Genomic DNA, 24,000 nt, shown 5'->3' with positions numbered 1-24,000 from the left:
CTGCATCCCTAAGCTGCCAGCCACCAAAAAGGTCAGGTAGCTCATTTTCATCTAGTCACAGCCAATAAAGCTTCCACAAGGAAGGTGTATTTAAATAAACAACCCACCATAATTTTTGCATAGATGTAAAGAGACACCGGAATGGAGATGCAATTATTTTGCATTTCTCAAAGAATGGGATCGCTTATTTAGAGTGTCAAGGATTATCTCCCTTGAGAGGAAGAGAAAGCAGCCTTTGAAATGTCGAAAGTTTTACTGTGTCTTCCGCCTGAAACAGGTATTCCTTGCTACATCGTGTGCACAATTTATACCAAATTTAAAGTCATTTTGGAGAGGCCCTCTTGGGATACTTGAGGCCACAGTTTAGAGCAAATGAAGATTCAAAATGAGCAAAAAGCATTTCATTTAACGAGGGGAATTAACCATGCTGTACTGTAGGCAAGAACAGCTTTGTATGTTTGGAATACAAAAGGAACTGAACCTGAAAATCTAATTTGATAAGGTTTGAGCTGTCTGCATTTGTCACAGCGTATGAAGTTACAAAAAGTAAAATCGTTCTTCCTTTTTAGAATTGATTATAATGGCAAGATAATATGAGCACAGGTTCTATTGTACTTGAGCTACTTCTGAAAAAAAATATGTTGTATTGTACTGTCATATCACAATAGGGCTGCATACCTGGATGCACAGTTATACAATTAAAGTATGTTGCTTATTTTAAAATGCTGGGCAGAATCTCAATTAATTTAGGCACTGCATAGAGCCGTTTACTTTGTCCTCCCTCCTCTTTACAAAGAGGCAAAGCAAGTTAAGATTAAAGAAAAGGGGATAATATGGGTACCTTATTAGTATAATGGTATTGGGAAACTATCAGCCAGGCAAGGTGGAGGGATCGAGGAGTTTTGAGTCATTGCAAAGCTGCAAGACATCTAGGACTAACGTTTGTTTCTTCTTTGTTTGTTACCAAGAGAAAACAAGCCATCTGAAGAGATTCTTGTATTGCAGGTAGAATGCAATGAAGTAGTCAAGATCAACCCTTCACATGTGGATCTGGTTGCTAGTGCCAGACAAATGACAAAAGTAGGAGGGGGTCCTAGATCTGAGCCTAGTACTTTATAAGTCTGATCTCCAAATAGGACAATCTAAATTGCCCCCACAAACTGACTGTCCACACAGTTGGACAAAGTGAAATATGCCAGTCATCCAGGGATGAAGGCACTTCTCAGCCCCCAGGCCCCCAGGAAAATACGGAATTCAAGAGGAGGAGTATGGTCATGCTTAGGGAACTGTTTGGATCAGAGAATGAAGAATGAAGATTATAGTCCCAGCCTTTACAAATAGACACTTTCCAACATTCTAACATATTTAATCCCAGTATTCCATAGAATATACCTTCCTCCTAAGTTTTAGAAGGGTGAAGTTAATGCCTAAAGGGCATTGGAATGGCTGACACCACGCCCCCAAGGGACTTAAGTGGAATAGCCTAAATATGTAAACCTGGTAAACTATTTAAATATATTAAAGGACAATTGACTCTTCATAGGGGCAGGATTCTCCCAGTATGAACCAGTTCAGGGAAAACCCTAGCTTCCACGATCAGCTGGCAGCGAACCGGTTCGCTCTGACAATCATGTGGGCACCGCCCATCCACCCCTGCATTGTACTTACCTATATCCTCTCAGCTGATTCGCACAGCAGAGTGGATTGCTGCTCCTCAGCTGTGTTACTCCCCAGTAGAAACATAGCAGGTGAGTTTTTTTCTGAACGATGTTCATGCACGCGCAGCGAAGTGCACGATCACCGAACCGGTTGTTACACCAGCAGCTGTCCCGCCACTGTTCCTTCATATCACATTTAAGAGAGAATATTTGTAATTCGAGGTTGAAATGAGGGGTCCTTGGAGTTTTCTGAGCTTGGTTGTTTTCTTGCAGATGTTTCATTACCCAAATTATCTAACATCATCAATACTAACACTGGGTAATGAAACATCTGCAAGAAAACAACCAAGTTCAGGAAGCACCAAGCCGCTCACATCTAAGAGAAAATGGAGTAGACGTTTTAATGGGCCTTTTACTTCCACCAAGCTAAACTTTATGAGGAAATCAGCCAACTATGACAAAGGTTACAGAGGCTTTCCCTCCCCAATTCAGAATGTTTTTTGTTTTTTTTTTGGTGCTGAGTCACAAACCAATATCCAAAATATGACCTGCCACCTACACTGGACCAGGGATTTGAGAGGGCCTATGGTTGTTATGATAAGAGCAAAGTTAAATTTTCACTCTTAAATACGAAGACTTTTTAGTCTGTGGAGATTCTGGAAGATCTTCTGCAAAGGTCAAAACAAATACTTGCTCTACAGTATTAACCAATAGTACAAGTTGAAATGATTTTTTGTATCAATTTTCCTGTTCAATTTTATCAATCATCCAATTCCCTATAGCCGTGTTAATAAGAGAGCTGTCTGAAAGGCACATCAAAATGGAAATTGTAGGATTGAAGAAGACATGAGTAGAGGCTTTCTAAAAGATTTTAGATGATAAAGTTATCAAGGAACCGGAGGGATATTTTCTTTTGATTCTACAAAACACAACAGGTATTTTCTTGTTCAGGGATAATAAATGCACAGATGCATCTTATTATTTGGAGACAGACTTAGCTGAAAAGATTTATGTTGCAATACTGTTTTTTATCTAAGGGAAGACCAGACCATTAATTTACTTATAAGGAAACACCCTTTCCATAAATTGGGCCGCTTTGGTCTCTAGTAAGCCTAGTTAAAAATCTCTCAGAAAAACAAATGCAACCACAAAAGAAGAAAAAAGAAAGAATCAAAAGAATATTGTGTCAATATTGAAAAATATGGCTAGGCAGAATTATATATGTGTCATTAAATTAGAATAATACCTAATACATGATTTCTTCTACAACTAAGCACTGCAAAGCTTGCTGATAAAAAATAATCTGGAAAAATTTTGGATTTGTCTTTTTCTTTGTGCCTGCTTTTGTCTCTCTGTCTCTGTCTCTGTCTCTCTCTCTCTCTGTGTGTGTGTGTGTGTGTGTGTGTGTCTGTTTCTCTCTCCCTCCCTCTCTCTCTCTGTGTGTGTGTGTGTGTGTCTGTCTGTCTGTCTGTCTGTGTGAGAGAGAGTACTCCAGAACATGTGAATGGATGGAACAGGGAGGGAGGAGAAAAGAGACAGAGACAGAGAGACAGAGAGAGATATGGAGTACTTGTTTTGGAGTTCTTGAAAAACTGGTCATTTAGGTTAGTTCTGATTTATTCCTTATGCACCTTCTATTCTTTATAACTCTTGATGAACTTATATCCCTTGCTATACATTTTCCTCAAGTCCCAACAGGTTATGATTGCTTTTTATGACTAGAAAGGAAGGTTCATCATGTTGTTTAGGTCATAAGTGTTGTTGGCCAGCTTCAAAGATGTTGCGCTCTCTTGTTCTTTAAAGCAATTTGTTGTTAAAATTGGTCTTGAACCAGATGACTTCAAACAGTTCATTACTTTTTTGCCTTTTTCTTATCCAACAGCAATGATCATGTCTTGACTCTCTCTCTACCCACACTGATCCAGGGAAGCAAAAGAATTTTGCTCTAATTTGGCCAGCCAAGGTGCCATTTCCCCCCTCTAGCTGGGAAATGAAGATTTCAAGGAACTGAAGTGAGCCTTTGATAATGTGGGAGAAAAACATGAAAGGACTTTGTCTGGTGCATTGCTGCCCCCTTTGTCCATCATCATGAATGTTTTCTGCAAGAAGAACTCATAAATTTATTTTTTTAAATAAGCAAAGTGATAGATAGGGCATTAATGACTGCCACTGTTAGTACTTTGTACAAGAGATGTTCTTACTGCATGACTTGACTTGACTTGACTTGACTTGACTTGACTTGACTTGCTTGACTTGACTTTATTTTACTTATGTTATTGTCATTGCACCTCAAACAACAAAATCAAACACCATCTTCAGTGCACATCATGACCATGACCATGAAAATAAACACACACATCCTTCACCCTCCACACATTGAATCTAAAACCCCTGACACTGCACTATACAGCAGAATTCAAAAGAGCCAATGCCCTGGGATAGAAGCTGTATGACCATTGTATTGCTGAGTCTTTTTTTCTCTCAGGAAGAAAAGAACAATTACAGTTAGTCCTCGTCTTACAACAGTTCATTTAGTGACCATTTGAAGTTACAATGGCACTGAAAAAGTGAATTGTGATATATTTTTTTACACTTATGATGATTGCACCCATGGTCACTTAATTAACATTCAGATGTTTGACAATTGGTTCATAGTTATGATGGTTATAGTGCTCTGGGGTCATGTGATGATCTTTTGCAATGATCAGCAAAGTCAACGGGAAAGACAGCATCACTTAACAATCATGTTTCTAATTTAATAACTCCAGTGATTCACTTAACAACTGTGGCAAGAAAAGTCTTAAAATGGGGCAAAACTCACTTCACAAATTTCACACTTAACAACATAAATTACTGGCTCTCAACTGCAGTTGTAAGTCGAGGGCTATGCTATCTATATAAGAAATATTATAGGGAGATAAAATAAGCACACATTCTACAAGATATCAAAAAAGATAAGTGCGCATCATATTGGTAATGTCAGGAAGTGAACAAGGCTAAACCAAGAAATAAGATGAGCCAGGACAATAACTAACATTGTAATTTAAATATGATTGCTACGTATTCCTGAATTTCTCCTTTGGGTCACTTAAAATTTGACAGGAAACTTCTGTGAGGCATTTGGCCTGGGGTGTCATGTTGGGCACTTCTGTTCGTTTAGTGGAATGCAGCTGAATGTTATGGAAGAGGACAAAAGGAAATTTTATGGAGAAAATGCAAATTTCCTTACAGATGTTAAAAATAATTATCGCTTGGAAGGAAGCCCCATTGAATGGCATGTTGCTCCTTATGCAATTTTGAAGTTTAATTTAAAATTGACTAGCATTTGAGTTTAGGCTTTCATTATATGGCCGTAATGTAGCATATCATTTTTGTTGAAACATTATAGTGAATCGATTGCCTATCAAAGTATTACTTCCCCATGAACCTGGAGTAGGAGGAATACTTCAACTACAGCAATATCCATCACTGTATGTAAACTCTCCAATTATGGTTTAGTATAATGTATGAATCAAGGTCCTCTCCCTGTTGCTTAGCAAACTGTGATTATTAAACCCTTGGTGTGATGTGTGAATCCTGCCAAAGTGTCTCTCAATATGCCATATGCAGTAGCACAGTTTTCACTGCACTGCCTACAGGTAGGAAAATTCAAATAATTCCTCTAGAGATAATTGTCATGATCAGAACCTTTCCCTAATTCCCTTGAGTAGCAAAAATATAATTTTGCTAACATATAGAATAGTTCCTAACGCCTCCACTAGAACCAGAGGAAAGCATCATCATGTCATTAAAAAGTCAAGAGGAGCACAGAACACAAAACCTTCTATCAAGGTTTTTCATGCCTCCCCCCCCCCGCCATTTCCCTAAATTTCCCAATCTTCTTCAGATGACGTTAAAAATCCATATGAAGAGATTCTGATCAATCGTCAGGTTCTTCAACCACTTCTTCAGCTTCATTCTATTTGTTTTCAAAGATCGGCTCACTCATACACACAGAAAGAAGAAAAGAACAAAGACTTAAAGGAAAAATAGTAACCCAACTGAACTCTGCTATGTATTTTTAAAAGATTTGTCTCCAGTGCATTTTACATTTGTTTTAAAAAAAGAGAGAGAGAGAGAGAGAGAGATATGGAGGGAGGGAGGGAGAGAGAGAAATGAGAAAATGATGGAGGGAGAGAATGAGAGAGAGGAAAGAGAGAAACAAATGAGAGAAAGAGAAGAAAGGGGAGAGAGAGGGAGAGAGAAATGAGAGAGAGCTGGAGGGAGAGAATGAGGGAGAGGGAAAAGAGGGGGAAACAAATGAGAGAGAGAGAAGGGGGAGAGAAAGAAAAAGAAAGAAAGAAGGAAGGAAGGAAGGAAGGAAGGAAGGAAGGAAGGAAAGAAAGAAAGAAAGAAAGAAAGAAAGAAAGAAAGAAAGAAAGAAAGAAAGAAAGAAAGAAAGAGGGAGGGAGGGAGGGGGATGGAGGGAGGGAGAGGAAAAAGAGAGAAAAACAGGAATGAGAGGGAGGGAGGGAGGGGGGGACTTGCTTTCTTTATTGGGGTCTGTGTGCTCATTTATCTAAACAGAAAATATCCAAAATAAAAATTACTGCACTTTTCATTCAGGAAAGCTTGATCACTAGATGGCGCTGTCTCCTCCAGTATCCAAGCAGTCATTAGTATTTGCATTAAAAATTAATATGATTTTGAATGATGCAGGATTAAATGCCCAGAATTTGGGTGAAGGAAAAGAGTCCCATGAATCTGAAATAAGTTGTGGTGTAAGTGGGTTGTATACATGTATGCGTAATACCTTGGGAATTTTTTTAACTGAAAAAAAAAATTGTAATTTGCCCATTCCAACATACTCAGTTTTCCAGTACTTGCTTTAAAATATTGAACACAACTAACGTAATATATATCAAGAGTAAAATGCTACATTTCTACACTTTTTAGATATTAGAATTGCTAGGTATATATGTAATATGGTACAGTTGCAATACCTTTTCTATTTCAAACAATATATTTACTTTAATATTTGAATATTTGCTGGTAATCTTTTAGGCTTATTTCTGAAATGCCTGGAATTTTGGGTTGTTGTTTTTTTGGCAAACATTTATTGCTTGGGAATTCAACAATCACAGAGTGCATAATGCATAATTTATATTACATATTGAAAAAAAAATGTCCAAAGCAAATCTCTCATAAAAACCATCCCGTATCAAGTCAGTTACCCATGTGCTCTTTGACTGAGTTCATACTTTGCATGATTTTTTTTTCCTCCAGGAAAAGACAAGTTGAACAATTGTTAGTGAAAGCCTTGTTCATCAGTGTTGGCTTTCTTCACTGAAAATTAACATCATTATTAAGAATCTAGCAAACAGGCACAATTGGGGTGCTTTCTATACTGTTTACCTCTTTCCTCCCTGCCAGATTGCCTTAGCAGGCTGTCAATATAACATCAATATCATCATTAGAAATTTAGCAATCAGACAGATCGGGTTGCAGCATATGCTTATCATGATTAGTTAAGCATGAACTGCATATTTCTCTTAACAGCATGCCAATATCTTCATTAGGAAATCAGCAGTCAGAGAAGCTTGGGGCTTATACATGTGTCAAGTATACATATTATCGTCCCCACAGAATTTCTTCCGCTTTGTTTCTGTTTGCAGTGGAATGAACATTTTCCTTTGGGCAGTTGTTGGGTGGAGGTGGAGGGGGGGGAAGAGAGAGAAATGCTGTTTCCAGAAGAATCACATCCTGCTCCTGGGATTTCAAAAGAGTAACTATGATAAATAAATAAATAAATAAATAAATAAATAAATAAATAAATAAATAAATAAAAAGCTTTGCAAAACCTCCCTGCAAAATGCATCAGAGGAATCTGTCATGGGCGAGTCGTTTTCCAAAAGGCAGAGGCATCCTTGCCATTTTTTAAAAAAATTTCCTTCCTCCTGCAGGTTAAGTTCTCAAATTCAGGAAAGCAGCTCACCAAAACAGACCACGGTTTAAAGGAAACCAGATTCTCTCTCTCTCTCTCTCTATTGGCATTTCTCTTGAGAGCGAGTACAGCCACCGGGAGTCCACAGAGCACAGCCGTGAGACTAGAGCAGCCACAGTAACTAAAACCATGATGGATGCTTTAATTTGGTAACATATGGTGGAAAATTAATAGGCGTTCCTCTGCTACTGGAAGCAAGCGAGTGATTAACCATTTCCCCCCATGAAAAAATACAGATGCTTTTCCCACAATTGTCCATGGTAAGGCTGCCCTGGCTTGCAAAAAAGTCCAAATAAACAAAACCAGGCGATCTAAGTGATTCCTTTTCTTTTCTCCTCATCCTCCTGTCATTCCTGTTTGCTCCAAATAGCTCTGCAAGACAATCACAAGGTATTTGCAGCTGAAAAATGCCACTTTCTGTTCCTTTGAAGGAATGAATCATCTCTGTCCCTCCCTACTCCTCCTTCCCTCCCTGCCTCCTTCCCTCTCTCACTCTCTCTCTCTCTCTCTCACACACACACAGAATGTTTTAATTCTCAAGTGTGACATTGTTCAATTTGTCATTTGTTGAGATGTGCATGCATGCAAAAAAGGTATTTGAAATTTGATGATTCTTTACTACCCTTTAAACACGACCCTCTTATAGACAGCTTAGGAAAAACAGTCATGTTAAGCAAGGACAACATTTGTTTCCAAAGAAACGTAAGGGTCTGTAAAAATACAGAGCTGTGGCATCCTTGATCAAATTCTTAATAGTCTCCCTGCAAAATCTTCTTGGCAAGATGGGGTATTGGCTCCAGTACAGGGAACCTGGTTGTGTCTAAGATAAGTTGCCTTCTTCGTATGTTCTAAAACATGGGTGTCAAACTCACAGCGTCACATTGCTGTCATGTGATGTATCATAAGGTTTATTTTCCCCCTTTGCAGAGGAGGGGTAGGTGTGGCCTGCACATGTCACATCTGGCCCGCAGGCTGCCAGTTTGATACCCCTGTCCTAAAACATACAAAGAAGGGTTGCAGGAACTGGGTATTTCTATTCCAGAAAAAAGAAAGACAAGGGGTGATATGATAGCAGTATTCCAGTATTTGAGTGGGCCACCACAAAGAAGAGGGGGTCAACCTATTTTCCAAAGGACCAGAGGGCAGGACAAGAAACAATGGTTGGAAACTAACCAACGAGAGAAGCAATCTGGAATTAAGGAGAAACTTCCTAACAGTGAGAACAATTAACCAGTGGAACAGCTTGCCTTCAGAAGTTGTGAATGTTCTATCACTGGAGGATTTTTAAGAAGAGACTGGACAGCCATTTGTCTGAAATAGTATAGGGTCTCTTGCTTGAAAAGAGAGTTGGACTAGAAAACCCCCAAGGTCCCTTCCAGTTCTCAACTCTGAACTAAATTCTGGAATTTCCAGAATATGTGAGATCAGAGGGCTAATCTTCAGAGGTGGCATTCAGCAGGTTCTGACCAGTTCTGGAGAACTGGTAGCGGAAATTTTGAGTAGTTCGGACAACCAGCAAACACCTCCTCTGACTGGAGATTTTACAGTCTCCTTCCCCTGCCACGCCCACCAAGCCACACTCACAGAACCGGTAGTAAAAACAAATTGAATCCCACCACTGCTACTTTTCCCTGTGAGATCTTGCAATAATGGATAAGGCATATTCAGAGCACTGCATTACCATAAAGAGCTTCCCTAACGTGCTTACCTTGGCTATTCTTACGTATAGAAACCTGACTATCTACCTTCCTTTTCCCTGTTTCTAACCACTCCCCTTCCTTTGTAGATGTTGCATGCTTTATGATTCAGGAAACATGAAGTACAAGCATTTATCGTGACTTTATTTATTTATTTTATTTATTTTTCATTTGTCAAAAGCTTATAATATAACAGAAACAAGAATTAAACATAAGTTTAAGAAAAAGGAACTAATAATTGGGGACAATAGGACAATAGGACAGGGACGGTAGGCACGATTGTGCATTTATGCATGCCCCTTACAGACCTCTTAGGAATGGGGTGAGGTCGATAGAGGTTAGTTTGAGGGTAAAAGAGTGGGGGTTTGAGCAGGTGACAACAGAATCAGGTTGTGAGTTCCAGACATTGACCACTCTGTTGCTGAAATTGTACTTCCTGCAATCGATTTTGGAGTGGTTTACATTTAGTTTATATCTGTTGTGCACTATTGTGTTGTTGTTGTTAAAGCTGAAATATTCATTAACTGGTAAGATGTTGTAACATATGATTTTATGTACTACGCTTAAGTCTAATCTTAGTCGGCGTAGTTCAAGGTTGTCTAATCCAAGAATCTTAAGTCTGGTGCTGTAGGGCAGTACCCTTACCCGGGGGGGGGGGGGGGGGGGGGGGGGGGGGGGGGGGGGGGGGGGGGGGGGGGTGGGGGGGGGGGGGGGGGGGGGTGGGGTGGGGGGGGGGGGGGGGGGCCGGGGGGGGGGTGTCTTGGGGGGGGGGGGGGGGGGGTTTGGGGGGGGGTGGGGGGGGGGGGGGGGGGGTGGGGGGGGGGGGGGCATTCTTGATGGAATCCAACATGAAGCTAGGCTCCTATAAAGGCGGGCGCGGGGGGGGGGGGGGGGGGGGGGGGGGGGGGGGGGGGGGGGGGGGAAAATTTGGAGACAAAAATAATAATCTTCATCTACAATCAGGTGTTGCCGTTCTGAGTTGGTGGATAAGGATACTTCTAGGTTTTTTTATAAATAAAAATTAGATTATTATTTTTTTGGTGGTGTGTGCCAAGGAGCCATGCACTTGTCTGCATATGCATAACCAAGTATGGTTCAGTTTGTCACACTTAAGTTGTGTATTTTGCTGCAGCATTGTGGAGCCTCTACTCAGAACTTAGAGATCTTCATTTGTGTCTTATGTTCCTGGAATTAATGTAAAGGTCATGAACTTGTAAGAGCAGGATTGCTGGATAAAGAAAGAGGGGAATCCAGGTCTCTGTTGGCCAACACAGAATCAGCGGAAACAGATACTGCTGACTAGTTAAGTTTTCTCAACGGCCAGGTATTTACACTCAACTGATGCAATAATAATACGCATGGAACCAAGAAGCTGCGGTGCTGTATGTAATATTCTTGCTTCTAATGAGTCATTATCCAGGAGATGATGAAGGGATGAATATAAGCATATTAAAAACATAATTGTTTTTCTAGTCAAACAAAAGCAGTGCAGACTGTATCGCAATGGCAAGCAACTAATGAAGAGTGTTGAAGCTTTTTGTTCAGGCTGTTTACGGCGGCACTATGCCAGAACAGTTTAGTTAAAATCTTAATTGCATTTCATCTTTGCGGTTACCTGATTATTCTTTTCTGTTTGGAAAACGCAACTTCCTTTGCTGAAAAAAGGAAAAAGGGAGAGAAAAGGTTCCTTGATGGGTATATAAAGTTTGTGAGCATGATAGTGTGAGGCATTTTAATTGATCCACCCCTAAGAAGGGAACATACATTGAAATCACATTGCTTTCAAATGTGGATGTATTCCATTGTATGTCCTTCATAAATAAGCAAGAACTCTTTGCATCCTACTTTTAATATACTAGAATGTAAATGCTGTTTCTACAGTATTTTATGTGCTGTAGGCAAAGATGTAATAATCATTACAAGTGACACAATATGAGCCACCTTATCAAAATATAGTTTAACATGTTTATTACTGTTGGAAGTTAAAACCCACCCCTCTCCTAGAAAAATGAAATATTTTAGGATATATTAAAAAGGGCAGAACATTTCCCCTAAAAGGGAGGCAGAAACTCAGCCCCACCACTTTTGTTAATGGGCCATTAAGACCTGGGCCAGTCTATTCTACATAACAAAGATCTACCTCCTTCAGGCAGAGCCATTTAATTGCCCTTCATTGCACCACTCAACCAAGTTTCAACCAAACTTAGCGCACAGACAACCTACAAAGCTAGCTATGACCTCTGACAGCAACCAATCAGAATACTCTTCCTGTGCCCCAGGAAGTTCAAAGCCAGAGAGGATATAAAATCCAGGGACTCTCAGCATCTCTTCCCTTTTTTCTTCGCCCAAGAGCGCCAAGGAATGTGATCCTGTTCATCAATAAACCATCTTTCCAAACAGTCTCCATGTTTCCAATGTCTTTCTCCCCACTTTGAACTGAACCCAGAAGGATATTTCTTCCAACAGTACATGAAGAGAGAATGTTTTATTGCTTGCACAAATGTAAGTGTATTAATTAACAATACTGTTGTTTAAAAAAATGGACTATGCCCATCATTAAAAGAGTTTCATGCAGTGATAAGAAAATTTTCTTCAAAACGATGATATAAATATGTCAAACTGGTGGATTATAATAAAAAAGCTGTGGCATTTATTATGAGGACATTTGGAGATCCATTAGTTGTATGCCTTTAGTTTAAAAAATTGTGATAAAACAACATAAATGGTTTGAGTTGTTCTGACAATGTAGTCATGTTTCTTCATTTGAAAATATTTTGTGTAAATAAAAATTGCAATCAAAAGCAAAAAGCAAAAGGACCTGGATTAAGCTTTCTGCTAACTGGTGTCCTTATTTTAAACAATTTATAAATTCACTGATTGGCATATAAGCCTCATTAACTGAACATGATTTTAGACTGACATGAGAATTCACTGGTTTGAAGTCAAAAAATTGATCATGTTGTTTAATCCAGATCATCATTTATAATCGTGGTTTTCTGTGACACTCAGATATTTGCACTGCATCCTGAGTAGGATGGTCTATCATTCCTTAAAATTGGAACAGTTTTAATTAATAGTGAAAATGATATAAGTTTTAAATCTCGGTTTATCTCCTTTCCTGATGATTCTTGCAAAATAAAGCAGGCTGAACACCCCAAAAAACAAGTAGTAATACATACAGTATATTAAAGAGAACTTTTGTGTATGTAAGTCTAGGAACAAAAACAGAAAGCATGTTATATGGAGACATTAGATGCTTGTTTAATGTGTTACAACCATGAAGTGCAATAGGCCAAAACCTCAGCTAGGCAAGAGAGAAAAAGAAAAATAAGAATGCATTTATTCTTGTTCTTCACTCATTCAGTTGCTTACCGCTCTTTGGTACTGGGCAATATTCTGCCAATATTATCGATCAGTTTAATATAAAAGGAAGAACACTTAGAACTATCAATTCTTTAGTTCAATCTATTTATTGCAATATCCAGTCTGGGTCAGTTACCGGAACCACAGGTTAGTTTTCTGGGCTTTTGAACTCATGCTGGAGGGAACTTCTCTCTACCAGAATGTGTCATTGGGCTATTCAATGTGTCATATTTATGTAGTGCCTTCCTATTAGTTGATAGGTGTGTTGATGGCTGATACTTGGCTATTGTTTCTTTATGCTGCCTTGCTCCTAAGTACCTGGTAAGCTGGTGGTAAAACAGCATTCCTGTTGATTGACAACAACTGACAACTGAAAATTGACACTTCTATTACCTTCATCGGTAATCTCTTTATTATTCCAAATTTCTGTCAAACTTTTAAACATAGATATCTAAGCAAGTACTTTTAATCTTTTTGCAATCTCCCAAAATTTATCCTTTTAATTTTTTTTCAGTAATGAAAAGAAAGACATTGCTTGTTTTCATAGTCAAATAGTTTATGGCTGATTTCCGTTAGGCCATGGCTTGTTTTCATAAAATTTACTCCAATTCAATCTTCACTTTAAAGTGAGTGTTTTAACATTAGTACATATTGGCACACTTTAAAAAAAAGGTTTGCAGTTTTGTAACATGACATGGATGAAGGTGCAACAGATAATGAGGGGATAATGACTTATTGCAAACATGGAAAAAGCATGAAATGGGAGCCATCAAAACACGTGTTGCATAGAAGAGCAAATATTACCAATATTCATAGCTTTGAGTTTCTCTACCAAGAAAAGTCAGGCTCCATCTATAGGACCCATTAACCGCCATTTAATGAACTACTGACTAAGAGTTTCCAATTTTTCAACACCTTTGATTCTTCTTTACCTCTGTTGCTATAGATTTTACAAAATCAGTAGGCTGCAATAAAGTCATGAGGAGATTAGCAAGTTTCAAACAATGTCCAGTTTTAAATTTATCTGCCCCCCTAGGAGTATTTTAGTAGTTATTTATTTATTATTTTTGTGTATTTAAGTTGTAGGATTTATTTTTTATTTTATTTATTTATAAAATTCTCTCAATTCAAGGAAATTCTTACAAAAACAAATGGAACTTTGCAAAGGAACTTCAGTTATAGAAGATTCCTGAAAGCAAAGTTTTTCACAGAGGTTACAAACCATGTGCAAATGGTCCAGTTTCATCTGCTGGAATTATATTACATAATGTTTTCTTTTACAGAAAAAAAATAATCTCTTAAATTCAGTTTAACTATAACAGAATGGCAACTTTAACAGATATATTTTTTTAAATTCAATCTTAACAATTACATAGCAGCAGGGCCGAGCATTTTCAAGTATTGCATGTTCTAGGCCAAGGGTCTTCAAACTTGGCAAGTTTAAGACTTGTGGACTTCAACTCCCTGGATTCCCCAGCTAACATGACTGGAGGAGGAATTCTGGGATTTGAAGTCCACAAGTCTTAAAGCTGTCAAGTTTGAAGACCCCTATTCTAGGCTATACCAACTGATTTGCAAGTAAGTCGACAAAATGCTGCAAGACACCTTATGAGCAGACATGCACAGGTTCACTCTGTCAATCATATGTTGATAATACAACTCATGGAATAATAAAATCAACAACCAAGATGTGACTTTATAGAAAGCCAAAATCCAGTTCAAATTAGAGCAATTGAAAATTTAAGGCCAGAGCACATGGTTATAACTTACTTTTCTTTCTTTTTTAAAAAGATTTTAAAAAATTCTTTATTGAAATTCAAAATATTAAAAAGTTTACAGGTCAAAATATTAAAAAGTTTACAAAAATTTCTATAATAGAAGATGTATCAATACCTTTCAGTGTCATTTTCTTCACAGTACAATAAGTACAGTACATACAATTAATACTTGACAGTTATTTATAAAGTAGTAATACTAATTCACAGTGCCTTCATAATATTAATAAAAAAGTAATTCATAGATAGATAGATAGATAGATAGATAGATAGATAGATAGATAGATAGTTCAAAGAAGAAAAAGAATATCATCTTAAGACTAAGTACATCTATATATCTAAAAAGGGTCAGAAATAAATCTATATAATTATAGTCTATGTACTATGTTCTATATTCTGTAGCCATAAGAGAAGATACGATATACATTTTTAGCTATACAGTATAAGTATAACTACATAAATATTATAAATCTAAGTATGAATATTTATATAAATCTCCATTTTCTGACAGTTTCTCAATTTCAGCGGTTTCTCATTGATCTTACCTATATACCAATATGCCAAAAAATTTATTTCCTCTTTTGACCTATATTTATATGTTTTACTGTCTACCTATTGATACCAAATGTTCCAGAATGAGTAATATTCTGAGTCTTCTTTGTCATTTAATTTCATCATGAGTCTATCCATCTCTTCACATTCCAAGATTTTATGAATTATGACTTTGTCTGACAGAGTGGTAGACATCTTCCAAGGCTGAGCTAGCGCAATTCTTGCCACCATTATTATATGTATAATCAGGAATTGGATGTCTTTGGGGTATGGTTATAACTTAGTTTTCTAAACATCTGTGCAAGATGATTGTTCTGTAACATCTTTCTAACATAAATATCAGCCCCATGACATCCACTAACTAAAAAGGGTTTCCTTGAGTCAGAGAAACCTTTAGCACATTTTGTAAAATATCCTTGTGATAAGAGATGACAAAGGTACTTAGTAAGCAACACTTTTTATTCAATTTTGAATAACTCCAATCAAATCAGTTGCTCCTATCGCAGCATTTTGATGGAAAGCAGGATCATAAGGATGGTGCCCAATCGGCTAGCAGAGATTTGAGAGGAATAGGATGGGGAAAAATCACAGTTCATTTGTTCTTGTGAGAAATTCTTGTTTTCTAATCAAGTAGAAGCTTGCATCACACTCATGTCAGAAGCACTGAGGCTCTTCTGGGTTGAAAGGGTTAGCTGGTAACATCTCAGTTGCCTATGGGATGCCCAGCTGGGGCTCTTTTCATGCCCATGGCAGGAGCTGGAGTGAAGGATGGGAGTTCACCACATCCCATGGTAGCACTTAGGTCCCTAATGCGCATTTGCTAATCTCCAACACAGCGTATTAACCACATGAGCCACCATGCTTCTACATCAAGTAGAAGGTATACTGATTTAAAAAAAAAAACCAGGACCATAGAAAATATCTTTGAGAAGTGATTGAATCGAATTAAGAGTTGCAATTTTCCTCGAGGGACATCTGGGTCATTCTTGTCAAAGTAGCCAAAAGAGAATCCAGATGTGTTTTTGGGATTCCCCTCTCTCTCCTTGCACAATTCATTAGACTCCTCCACTTATCTCTAAGACATGTGTGGTTATGTTGCTGGTAGCCTCTAAGGAAATTCTGGAGAATTGACTGTCAGGATGAAGGCAATCAGAAATAGCTGAACTGCACTGTAACCATTGTTTACCAGATTAGGGACAGCAGGTTTTTTTAAAAAAAAACAAAACTATTTTTCCCATTTAATGAATCAAAGACAGAGACAACCCTTGAAGGGATTGCATTTTTAAAAAAATAAACAAAGGATATATCTCCAATAAATAATATTGCTTCTTTGAATCACTTCCAAAACTGGGAATACCAGCAAAAATGTCTTCTATTTTTGGAGCCCCAGACCAAGTCTAAAAACAGTTTTACATTATCATTTTTTCTGGTATTTCACCATAGTTATTTTCAGTACACCCATTATTAGATATTGGAATTCTTTATTGGCCAAGTGTGGTTAGACACACAAAGAATTTGTCTCCGGTGCATAAGCTCTTAGTGTACTTGTTATTCATTGGCAAACTAGTACAAAATTTCTATTAGCCATTGAAGTAACATTGACTATAAGGAAGCTATGAGATATGCCATTGACAAGTTGCACTTTATAGCCAAGAACGGCTACTTAAATGAGCTTCTCACTTTCTGCCTTTCCTTTCTGAGCGGTTCTGTTTCAAAGAAAGAAGGCAGCAAGGGGTGGAGTGGGGAGCTGTCGATAGAGGGTTTTCTGCAGCAACCTGAGCTGAAGGCATCTGTGAACATTAGCATACTGTGCAGCGATCTGGATGCGCAATACTCATCAAATTTCTATCAATACCAATTTACTAATATCAATAATGATCTGTTTCTCAGTGGATCAGCTTCTCTCTGGCAAGGGGCTCTGTGCTACTTACCATTCCCTAAACCCTTCATCAAAGTTGTCAATAAATCTGACCCCCCGTCCTGGGACTATTGACAATTATTAAAAATGACCTTGATGCAATTTTAAGGCCTATCGAAACAAAGGCTGTGAGTTAAGGCTTATAAAAAGCTACAGTGAAGGGAAGCAGGGATGGGCCTGGGAGAGAGAGGAAGGAGAGATGATGAGCGGTTGAGAAAAATTGACTTTCTCTCCTCCTTCCCCGGCCCTTTCTTAGAACGTTCGACTCTGACCCTTGGAAGGCAACTGTTATGCTAAAGGGATAATTGGAGCAATTTAGAACTCAGAGATAAATTTTTTTCCCAGAGCTGTCATAGCATATCATCTCAACAGTTAATGTGGCGTAAAATATCATAAACACTTCTGAGGACCCTGGAGTACCAACGGTAGGCACCAATCAATACAGCCAAATGATGGATTCTCTAGCAAACAATCACAGGAATAATTCTACATCTCCTCCTCCTCCACCTTCTCCTCACCCTCCTCCTCTTTTCCCTCTCCCCTTTAGAGTTACTCAGTCATCATTGAAATTTGTTTCACTAAAGATTAAAATCTTCCATGTTCAAGGTACAATTATACAGAAATCTGTCATTTCAGAATTAGAACTATAATCTCTTACAGCTTTGCAAGGATGGTTGGGGGGGGGTAACTTTAGTAGTAGAGTTATGAAATACTAGATATCAATACTGGAAGGCAAATAAGTGCCTAACCCTAACCAATACTTATGTTAGTTACCAAGTGACAAGTTAGCCATCAATGGACACATAGATGTCAACAATAACTATATGCTATGCAAAAGAGACAATCAACAAGCCAAAAAGAGAACAAAAACACTAAAATATCTTCCCACCAGCAATCAACATGCAGATGAGTATAGATTAATTCCAAGATTAACATCAGTTCAACAATCAAATAAACAATACCAGCAAACTGCCAAATAAGCCAACAGTAAACAGCCCAACCACAGAACCTCTAAGACCACCCACACCAACAATGACAGGGCAAGCCACTAGAATGTTAACTGAGAGCAAACCCCACTCCTTACTGACACTGATGGTGTTATCTAGTTTGGATAATGTAATGTCTGTAAAGAAACAATCTCAGGGAGTTCTTGTTGCTTGCAGATGCATTAAAGATGTTACCTAGTTAGATAATGAAATGTCTGAAAACAAACAAACCCAGAGAGCACCAAGAACTCCACAGTTCATACCTGAATTACATAATAGTCTCTTCTATAGAAATTATAAAGCCATAATTATAAAAGGAGAAAACTCTCATCATCATAGGAAGCAAGATGAGTCCTATGCCTTAGCAATAACAGTGGCTTACATTATGGTCTGTTTGAACAAGTTTCTTTGCTGATTTGTTTTTACTTTACTTTGACTCATCTCATTTCTTTAAGCCTCCAAACTATCTCCTAAAGAACTAGAAATTAGCTCCTGAGTTTAATAACCTCACAGGTAGTGAAATTCCTTGTTGTCCCTCAGTTGTGTTAGGAAAACACAACTCCAATAGGAAGTTCTCATCTAATCACAACTGAAGAACAAGAAGTGGAGGAGTTCTATCTAGCATGAGACCAGGGGGTTCTTATAGAAGAGTAATGTCGACATGTCATTGCTCTATGATTATAAGAATTCAATAACAACTCGTCTTAAAGTTCAAGTTTGAAAACACTTTTTACACCAATATAGAGAACATTTTAATCTCCAACATCTTTCCTGTAAAACAACCTACCTTTTGACATTAGGACACTCTCTCTCTAATATGATTCCAAAAAAACATATTTGTTTTTTTATGCATGTTTGTTTAACAAAAGCATTTAGTGTGGTTGTAGCATCTTGTGTGGCCCTCGTGCGTGTGGGTCTGGTGTCATTCTTCATGTTAGGTACTCATTTGTTCATGAAGGCGGGTTTCCAAATGGCTGGTAGGCGGGAGGTATCATCTCATTTATTCATGCTGTGTGGGCGTTTTTCTATCTCTATGGTTTCTCTGATTATTCTGTTGAAGTGTTCAGTTTTGGATGCTACCACCACACTTCCACATAGAAAGCAGACTCACACCCACACAGAAGATGATACACGACCACGGACCAGAAGCCATACCGCAGCTGCATCACTGCCCGCTTCAAACCCCTCCGACCCATGCATGAAGCGAACCGATGCCCACCATGAGGATGTGGCACGACCACGAGGCCAAGCAGCAGGATCACAGCTCACCAGCTCAGATCCCCCAGCAACTAAGATTAGCCTGAGCACAACCAAACCCCCACCTGAACAGAACACACCCACAGCCAATCAGAACACAGCCAACCCCCCCAACCAATCAGAACACAGCCAAACCCCCAACCAATGAGAACACACCCCCACCCAATCAGAGCACAGCCCCACTGGCAGTTAAAAGGAGGAGGCAGCTGCAAGCTCACATTACTCCGAGAAGCACAAAGCCGAAGACACAAGCCTGAAGATGATGAATGAGACTTCATCGAAACGTCGCCTAGATACTTCCAATTTTACGTGGGAGAAAACCCGAATAACCAAAGATCCACATATAAATACCTGCGAAAACAGGAAAATATATTCCTGTTTTCTAATTTTCTATATTTGGGTATAAATAAATAATAAAATTAATGATCAGGTACCATATCAGGCATGAATTTAGAAGATAAGTTGGCCAGGGAATAATCAGTTGTGTTGTTTGTCCAAAAACAGAGAAAAATAGTACTTTCATGTTGTCTGAATTTTATTACTAACTACAGCTTACCTCCATTGGCAAATCCTGTTTGCCATTCATCTGTCTGTACAATGTGAAATGATAAAAAGAGCGGATGACAGAGAATGTTTCAGTCAATGATGGACAGAGAGATGGACAGTAGTGAAAACATAATAATCCAAGTTACAGTGGCCCAATCATGGGTAGTGAGATTGGCATGGTTTACCTGACTCACAACATCATAGTCAAGTAGTTCGTTGTTTTTTTGTTTTTTTTTAAAAAAAGCACAAATTGTTGGGTTTATCAAGTCAATTTTTTATAATTTTCTAACATCAATCCATCATCATCAACATCATACCCCGTAGTCCAGCACTCCCTGACACGAAAACAGATAGTGTACAATAAATTATAGATACCAAGCTTCAGTCTTGTGATGATTTGCACTCTGGTACGCACTGCACAGAAATTTGCAGTTGGGAGTAAAGTGCTGTGCCAGAACAATGCAATAACCCTGGCTGTCTTGAGCTTAGAGCCAGTGATCCTGATTTCCTGTAGCAGCACCTTATTTCCCAAAAGAGCACATCTTCCCCTTCCCTTCGTCTTGTAAAATCCTGTCAGCAGATCTCAGAGAAAAGCCAACCTCAAAAACATCACATCCCCCTTGTAAACGTGGTGAGTCTGTCAGTTTTTCATTTCGAGAAAGCAGGCCAGCTTCAGACCATGCTTCCTGTCAGCAGGGAAGAGGAATTACTCCTCTATGCCACCAGCTCCTGAGTGTAACAGCCCACCACTTTCAAAAGATATAATGCACCAGCTTAACCACTACGTCGTAAAACAAACTCTTAACATCTTAATTTGAGCCCCCAGGTGCTCTTTCTTTAAAGTTATAATGACTGGATTACAGTACACTGATTAAAGTATACAATTGGTATCAAAGTATAGCATTTACCCAATTATAAAGTAATTGCAGCTAAATCTTGATGATAACTAACCCTTTCATTTCACCTTTACCGCACCATACATAAAGGAGTGTCTTTAAATGACACCTCGCAACTCCCACATTAATGAAGTTATCAAGCCAGTTGGTCCTCCGGCTTGTTTGGTTGTGGTTGTCTTTTGCACTGTATTATCTTCTCGCTGCCATTTTCTTATTTATTAACTAGAAGGCGTAAACCCCCTTTAGACCCTGGCTGGCAGAGTTCTTATTAAATGAACGGAGGCATAATGAAATACACATCTCTAAAAATGCCTTTGAAACATGTAACAACACATTGTTCCTGCCCCTAATTGACTTTAGATTCAACATAACTATTTGTTCTCCCGAGTTACAAAGAAATATAAAAAGAGTAAGTTTTCTTATGCAAGGAGAAAACTAATACGCCTCATGGTGAATTAATAATAAAAAGTTAAGGTTTCGCTGTCCAGTCGTGTCCAACTCTAGGGTGTAGTGCTCATCTCCATTTCTTGGCTGAGGGAGCCAACATTGTCTGAAGACATTTTCTGTGGTCATGTGGCCAGCATAGCTATATGCCAAAGGTGTATAGAAAGCTGTTATCTTTCCATTGAAATGGTATCTTGCATTTGTATGCTTTGAAACTGTTAGATGGGCAGCAGCTGGGGCAGGGAACAGGATCTCACCCCATTACACAACACTTGGGTCTTGACGCTCGGGTCTTGAAATGGGGCTGTCAGTTTTCCAGCTGACAAGCTCACCTGATACAAGTCTTTGTGAAACAAAATTTCCCCATCCCACTTAAAACAAAAATAAATACATTTTGCTGCCCATTCTTAACACCCTCATCATGCTTAGTTTTTAATTATGGGAAGTGAGATCCAAGCAGTTTCTAGGGGGGGAAAGATCAGCAAGTTTCCTTGCCAACAGGAAGACTTGTGAGTTACTATATTAGGATTATCTAGTTGGGGGCATATTTTAATGCTGGGTATCGGTGAATCCAATGATGGGTGAAGTGAGAATCACCCAATTTGAAACTTTGGGTGTATTGAAAATACTCTGAAATGGATTGCATCAAGGTATACATTTGGGTAACAAGGCCTTTCACACACCCCTGAGGTTACTTTAATTACTGTGTAGAAGATACTTGTTGGCCTTGGAACAGATTATTTAGCTAACAAGGTCAATTTGTCAATTTAAGCAGCCCTGGATTATGTAAAAATTTGTTTCTGCAAAAAAGACATTTCTTGGGAATCCAAGATTTGTTTCTGTTTGTTTGGTTTTAGTTGGGTTGGGTTTTTTAAAAATTCCAAATTATTTGAGTTTGTTTGGAAGTGCAAAGAGAAAAGAATGAACAGTACTTCAAAGCTCGAACTCATCAGGATCTAAGACAGATAACACCCACCTCAGATATATAACAATATTTTATGTCAATGTATAGTTTCTCAGCCCCACAGAATTTACTTCCAAGGAAGACTGAGTATCTCAGAAATCTTCTTCCCATATACTTCCATCATATACTGTAGTAATGGAAAGTTCAGATTTCCATTTTGGATCAGAAGATTCCATGGGGCTTGTGGGGTGGAGAGGAGGGAATGAGCAAATGAACAATTTGTTAATGGGTCTGTGCATATTTTTGTAGAGAGAATGGTTGTGAGACAACATGGAAAATCACCCACCCAGTTATTTCCAGTTTTTATTTGAATGGGAATTTTGCAATTACAGTTAGATCACACCTTAGTTTATGCAAGAACATATAACCTCTTAGGAGGCTAACCAAGAAAAAAAGCCTAATTGATTGGAAAGAATCCTGACTTTTCTTTAAAAATTGATAATTTCCTTTCACTTTTCACTTTTTTCTTTTTACCCTATCTTTGGTCAACAGAATACTGACTGTAGACATGTTCTTCAGTAACTTCTTCACCCTCTTCATTTGTTTTAAACATTTCTTCATCCATTAATTATTATTTTAACTTGATCAGCAGTGGGCAACAAGCCAGAAGTCTGGAAGAGAGATTCCTAAATGGGATTAAGAAAGATTTCAGGAGACAGGATAGACAAGCTTCTGTGTTTCAAAGAGCAGAGGCATGATTTAGAGAAAGCTGAAGGAAAACTGCTGAGGAAGGAAGGGAAGGAGTGGAGGAAGGAGGAAAGAAAGAAAGAAGGAAGGAAGGAAGGAAGGAAGGAAGGAAGGAAGGAAGGAAGGAAGGAAGGAAGGAAGGAAGGAAACTTCTGAGTTTGGTATGCTAAATGGGTTGTGTGAGAAACAGGCTGAGTTCATTCATGTTCATCTATAACTTTCTGTTTGACTCTGTGGGTTTCCCTTATAGTGATGCCTGACCCCAGGAAGAGTAGTTTGTAAACAAGTATGGGTAACCAAAAATCAAAGAAACCCAGTCATTTAAACCAATGACTCTGACTGTCATAGCACACTCTGAAATCTGTGAATCTTTTTCAAAGCCAGACCAAAAGTATCCTACCATAAACTAATTATGATCTTAGCAAGATATGTCTTGGTGCTAACTGCTACAGGGTGAATAAGTTGGATAAGTTGGATTTAGTTAAAAATTGTTTAGATGGATGGATAGTCAGACTACAAAACATAGATGCTTCCTCTAAACTAGGTTGCTTCCATTACCTCACTTTGTCCAGGGAGACTTGTGTTGACAATGAGCCCCTTCTTGGTAGCAATTTCTCCTCTTGATGCCATTAAAATGTCTTTTCTACCTGTTACTCCAACTCTTCTGTATAGTTCTAATATAGTGTTATATTTTATGATATTTTTAAAAGGTCAATTATTTAGCTTTGATCCCCATGCACCCACCTAAATATTTGCCCCATTAATTTGGGGCCTAGCGCTTTAGGTGATGAAGTCTCTGTATTTTGGGGTTCAAACATCTCCTGGTAGCATCTTTATCCCAGTTGTGTCTCTGGGTTTCTGGAATTATTGTCATTCTTTTCTGTTATTCTAGATCAGAGGTCTCAAAACTTGACAAATTTAAGACTCATGGACTTCAACTCCCAGAATTCTCCAGCCAGCTATGCTTTCATATAGTTCTGCACACATTATTACAGTTTTTTTCACTGGCCTTGTCCTTTCATGAATCTGTGGCTGTCCTGATCCCTGCTGTCATTTCCACACTGTTTCTTTTCTTAAAATTCTTCTCTGAATCTTCTGCTGTAGCTTTGATGGCACATGTAATCTGCAATCTGCCCATCTTCTTCCCTGCCTGACATAAATAAATGCTAGATGATCAAATAAATGCATTCATGGTGGGAAAATTGAGCACTCTTGAAGACTTACCCAAATATGATTAAAGTGGGATTATTATTATGATATCTGGTAGCAAACCT

The sequence above is a fragment of the Notechis scutatus genome, chromosome 3 (assembly GCF_049901735.1).
Source record: "Notechis scutatus isolate UNSWTSFEM ecotype Mainland chromosome 3, rNotScu1.2, whole genome shotgun sequence".
NCBI lineage: Eukaryota > Metazoa > Chordata > Lepidosauria > Squamata > Elapidae > Notechis > Notechis scutatus.
The sequence above is the reverse complement of the archived record's forward strand: the minus strand, read 5'-3'. Positions refer to the sequence as shown.